Source organism: Scleropages formosus, chromosome 4, assembly GCF_900964775.1.
Source record: "Scleropages formosus chromosome 4, fSclFor1.1, whole genome shotgun sequence".
In the NCBI taxonomy this organism is placed as follows: domain Eukaryota; kingdom Metazoa; phylum Chordata; class Actinopteri; order Osteoglossiformes; family Osteoglossidae; genus Scleropages; species Scleropages formosus.
The window spans coordinates 21,187,231-21,193,230 of NC_041809.1; positions in this window are offsets into that span (position 1 = coordinate 21,187,231).

Here is a 6,000-nt window from a genome sequence, read left to right on the forward strand (position 1 = left end):
TGGAGATTTACTCTGTTCCTTAAATGATGGGTGTGTCACTCATACAGAGCATCACACTTCCTGCTGCAGAGAATGTGCCCATCTTTGCTATAGCCCTGTGTAGCTCTTCTCTGCGGTGGTCAATTCATGAATCGGGTGAGAATTTTGGTGCACTTTAGATAGCTGACGTGCTCTGATCTCCACGGGCTGTTCAGTTACGTCACGGTATTGATTCCTGTGTGTGGGTTTTTAAACCTCGGCAGGTTCAAATGTGGACACAATTGTGTTAGCAGCAGGGTTTAAATTGTACCTGGAACTGGGGTCATGTGCACTACTATTTAAAGTTCTGTCTCAGGATCTTGTAAGGTGCAGGATTTGCTTGTATAACCTAATGTCATTATAAAGGGGGAAAAAAAAAAAACACCGTCAGTTGTGTGCTGTCCTGTTGTATAATGTGCACCATTTTATCTTCCCTAGAGATTATTTTTTGAACCTTTGAATTGCATTTTATTAGCTAACGTGAGTACTCTGTTCCTGAGCTTAATTCTGTGTTAAATTTTTTCTTTTTTTGAAGCTTTTCAATTGAAATTAATCAGATTCTGAAGATTTTTAACCTTACATTTAAACTCCACAGTTGTGGTATGAAAACAATGGATCCATGTTATCGTTTTTCCTATTATTTTAGCGAGAAGTATTATTCAAAGTTTGTATGGGTTCTCTGTAAAACACACTCTGTAAGTCATCTGAAAGCACACTCCACTTTAAGCGCATTTAGAGAAGAGTTGTGTCCTCTTGCTTTTCACCTGTGTTTAAAACGATGGCGTTGGAATGACTCCCTCTCTGGAGAATGTGGTGCTGAATGGCTAATGTCAGTGTTGAAACAGCTGCAGGCTTTTCCTCTCTGCCTCCTCTCCTCTGAGTGCAACACACTACACTGCCGGAATCTGTATTAAGGACGACGCTGTGGCGAAGCGCTGTCTTTCACATATAGAGTTCCCTTCCTACAGATTAGCCTGACAGATCAATAAAAATTCAATCACCATTTTCTCTCCCCCTCAGGATGCAAAATCGGTATTCCACCAAAATAAGACACCAGCAGGTTGGTAGAGATTTTACTGTGTATACACGTATGTCTTTGTGTACGTTCCATATACATTTTATAACTCTTTCATAACTAAATGTTTCTGTGTATATTGTAATTGGGATATAAAAGATCATTACGCTGATTAATTAAAATGTAAAGTAAGAGTACTTATTTACAAAGCAAAATCGATAACCGTAAAAGTTTATTTTAGTGCATGTCTGTAATGTATCTAATTTTTAAGAAATAATTGTCCTTAGGAGAAGCTCTGCTAATTAACTGAGGCCCAGCTCTTTTCAGCACGAGTGTTCAGAAATGAAGGGTACACAAGGGAACCATACTCTCCATGTGTCAGCATTCTGTCTCGGTTCATGCTGAATTCAATTATATGGAAAACTGAAGTAAAATTAACCACAATAATTTGTTTGCTTAATTTCACCAGTGTAAACATGATTAAATTTTAATCAGCTGAACTTTAATAAACTTGTGACTTCCATAATTTGGAAGCGATGACTCACCAAATGAGCCTTTGAATAAACGGCCTAAAGAAAGCCTTAATATGGTAATGAAGTATAACTGCCATTGATCAGTGCTTACAACTGTCTGCAAAGAATAGTGTTTAAATAGCATGTACACAGCAAAATACAGCATATTTATAGAGGTGTTGGAGTAGTACGTAACTGTCAAACTGATCCTGTTTTGTCCCATAACTTCTGTTTGCATACAACTTGCACCGGATTACTTACAATCTAAAAGTCTAATACTGCTACTCTGGAGGAAAAGAGTAATATGGAATTATAGCTGTATTTATTTACTAACTAGAGCAACTTGTTCTTGCAGTGTTTTGGGCCAGACTCTTGTCACCTGTTGCTGAAGCCAAGTGCAGGTTTGTAATTGAATGCTGGCTCACTGTCTTCGGATTGTTCTACTTATGAACTCTTGAATATAATATTTTGTAATTCCTTGTTTATGTATTTTGAACTGCATTTTGTTACATACTTTTCTGTTCATGTGAGGGCAAGTGCAACTTGCATTTACACTCGTAATTTATAGATGTCAGGGAAACTCACCCAAACAGTGTTTGCAGCTCATGTCTGTAGTTCTGGAGTGTTGGTGACCAGTGACAAGATGATGCACTTTCATGGGATCCATTTTCGATGTCCACTCCAGGGTTGTGGTGATCTGGAGTCTATCCCAGAAGAACAGGGCATGAACCAGTATACACCCTGGATGGGATGCTAGTCCACTAAAGGCTAATGACATAGACTCACTCAGTCAGACATATACACTCTGAGGGCAATTTAGAGTCACTGGTCTATCTAAAATGTGTATCCTTGGACCGGCAGGAAACCCATGTGAACACAAGAACATGCAAACTCCACACAAATTGAGCAGGATTCAAACCCAAAGCTCAAGAGCTGTGAGGCAGCAGCTCCACCTGCTGTACCACTCTGCTGAAAACTCATACAGTTACTCAGAAACAATATTTCTAAAATGCTAGAAAAAAAAATACTGCAAACATAAATACGATCTGGGGGATACTGCTCTTGCCATGTTTGGACCAGGGCAGCTTCCTCTTATCGTCTACTTAAGTCAACCTCGGATTTTAAATTGTACCTGAAAACATACATCAGAGTAGTTTAACACTGAAAATAAAGCGTTATATGTAAAATAACTGTTCAAAATCAAGAATTTTTTTCTTTTCTGAATTTAAGGGGAATAACACATCCTTTTCTTTTAAAGGTCGTGCCCCCCACTGTTGTTCTGTCCCAGCTGATCGCTGTAACCAGCTGGGATATATACGTCTTCCAATTTCGTGCTCTTTGACCCGGACCTACTGTATTTCATTCATGCGATGGATGATGTCGGACGTTCGTACTGAGCTGTTGGGCGAGCGGACGGCTGGCGCCTTCTCACCGCTGTACGAAAAAGGGGGCTGTCGGCCGAGTCTCCGCTCTCTAACAAAGTTTTTGTTCCTCGGTGCACTGTAGATTGTGTGCCCAAACATGCAATCTGTACTGAGACAAGAAGGACCTGCTCATTGGGGGCGATACAGCAGGTGGCTACTTCCTGTACCGCTAAGGAGAACCTTTTAAAATCCCACCCATCACTGTGGGAAGCCACAACTCCCACCAGTTAACGTAATGGTGCACCAGGGTGCACGGTATACAAGTGTACCGATTTGGGACGTGAAGAGGGATAAATGATGCTTCACGCTGCTTTTTGTTTACATCTTTTTAAGAAGATGTGGAAGTTTAGTAAAAGTTTTCCAATGGCCTTGCAGTCCTGGACCAGACGTAGCCCACAATGTCACGAAAATTACAAGTCCGTAAATCAAATGGTCAACTCTTGGGCACCAGGCAAATGGCAAAATTTAAATGTCACAGCAATAAAAAAAAAAAGCTAATTAGTTGCGCTTAGTTCTGTTCTGTACGCTAAGGGTTACTGAGAGACGGGGGACAGAGTTGACACAGGAGCCTTTAGTGAGATGACATCACTTACGGACATCTTTGTCAGTAGATCAGCGGCACTCTGACGGATGAGCATGTTAGCAGACCAAGGTCAGATACAGTCCAAGCCAGACATGTCTCAAAGGCTTGGGGTTCAGGATCTATAGTCTTAACTGTCCTTCCATCCTGCAGTTGAGCACTGTGTGCTGGTGGGGGTTGAGCAACGGTTACTGGTACTGCAGGGTGTGTTAGAGCGAAAGAGCTGAGGTCAGGCAGGCAATAAAATGTAAAAACTTTCAGTAATAAAAGAAATGCTATGTGGGCTAAGTATTTTTGGAATAACGAGCAGAATATCTAGGTGAACATTGAACTCAGTGTTTCTATGATAAATACAGCAAATACCACAACAGTCAAATACAGCCATTTGTGTTTGAAGCGTTTGAATTAATGCAGAGTTTCATTTAGCGCCTGTTCTTTGGCTTGTGAGGAATTACTTTGTGCTTCTGAGGACGGGATTTGGAATTTACGTGCTTCCCAGTAGGTTGAGCCATGCAAGACATTTACATAGTCATTTAGCACATGCTTTTCTAAAATGGCAACTTAGTACCTACCTGACATCTTTTCTAAGATGACTTACAATGTTGGATACACTGCACTGAACTCGCTGCAGTCATCCTCACATTAACACAGCACAGGGAATGCAACACAAACACACAACACACTATAAGCCATTCAGAGTCACCAGTTCACCTGAAATACATATTTATACTGTGAGAGGAAACCAGGGCACCTTCATGCAGGCGGAGGGAAAACGGAGCAAACTTAAAACAGACCGAGCAGCGATCGAACCCACGTCCAATTGTGTAGTCTGGGTGCTGCGAGACGCCACGTCGGCTACTTCAGTGTGTGTGAATTCATTTGCATTGATTCCTTTGCTCTTTACCGTTTTGTTCAGCTTTTATTAAAGGCTGAATTAATACAAGCACTGAGCAGCAAATGTGTGTTCAAGTGTATAGAACTGCTATGAAAAAGCTGAATGAGTGCAGGTAAATAGTTGTACAGTATTATATAAGCAATTAATGAAGGGAAAGTGCCTTGTAATAACTTAACTATTGAAGTAACTCTATTTTAAGGGGATTTGGTAAAATTTTACTGTAAATGAGTGTCAATTTTTGGGCCCAAGAAACTTTTACCATTGAAACTAATGGTATTTATGCCTTTCATCTTGTGAAGGGTTTGTCAGGTTAGGTTTTAGGTGTTAGGTTTATACAGTAAGGTCCTTGTAATGATCTATGACCCATTTATACAGCTGAATACTTTTTTCTACTGTAGCAATTCTGTGTAACTACCCTGCTCAAGGATACTACAGCAGAAGTAGGATTCAAGTCAGGGTTCTCTGAGTTCATCTCAGACTATGCAGTCTATCCTTAACATACTCAACACAGGACTGAGTTGGCGGTTCTACAATGAAAATGTAAAACTCCACTTTACTGTCCATTACCTTTCTGAAAGGACCTAGGAACTGTACCGTCAAAGTTCCACTTTTTACTGAATTGTTGCAAACTAATCTTACATTTATTTTTTCATTTTGCTGATGTTTTTTTTCCCAAAGCTACTTTCAACTATAAAGCTATTTATGCAGCTGGGTAATCTTACTGAAGCAATTTGAGAGTAAGCACCTCGCTCGAGGGGAGATTCGAACCTGCAACCTTTGAGTCTAAAGGCAGCAGCTCTAACTGCTACACTACCAGCTGTCCCATGTCTTTTATGGGCATAGCTTATACTTTGGTTTGCGAAGCTATAGAGGAAGTAGCATTATGTGCATCAGCAACTGATGGGTGAACAAGGCATCATCTTTCCTACCTTGAACAGTAATGAACACTTGCTGGTGATGTTTCTCATTTTCTCCAATAACTGAGGCACTGCGGTACTGGCGTTCGGGCATCTCCTCTCCCTTTAGCTCCGTGTTATTGAGAGCACAGTGGCAAAGGAGCCACCCTCATATTGGGTCACTGGCATTCTTTGGCACCTCTGTTTCAGATGTTTTTCAGGGCAAATCTGCACAAGCACATAAATAAATAACCTCATTTAGATGGCACCTTAGTCCACAGTCTCACAAGTCCAGGAGTTTGGCACATGTAACTGACATGCTTTTAGGCTGGTATTGGCAGTCGAGTTGTCCTGGCTCTTAGAAACAGTCAACATTGTTTTTATTTTGAAAATGTTACCGTGATTTTATACTTGAACTCTGTTAACCTTCTGCAGTGACCTCAGCAGCTGGAATGATCTCATGAACGGCGATATTCACAATAAGTGCGGTTCTCCACATGGTGGTAATGCTGTTTTTCCATAGGTGGTGCTCTTGCCCATCGCTTTGTCAGCAAGGAAGCTGTATAAGCAGTCATGACAAATCCTTCTTTGTATATGTAGGGAGCAAGTCATTCGTATGAAGGATGCATCATTTTTGCACTGGGAAATTGTGGTACATGA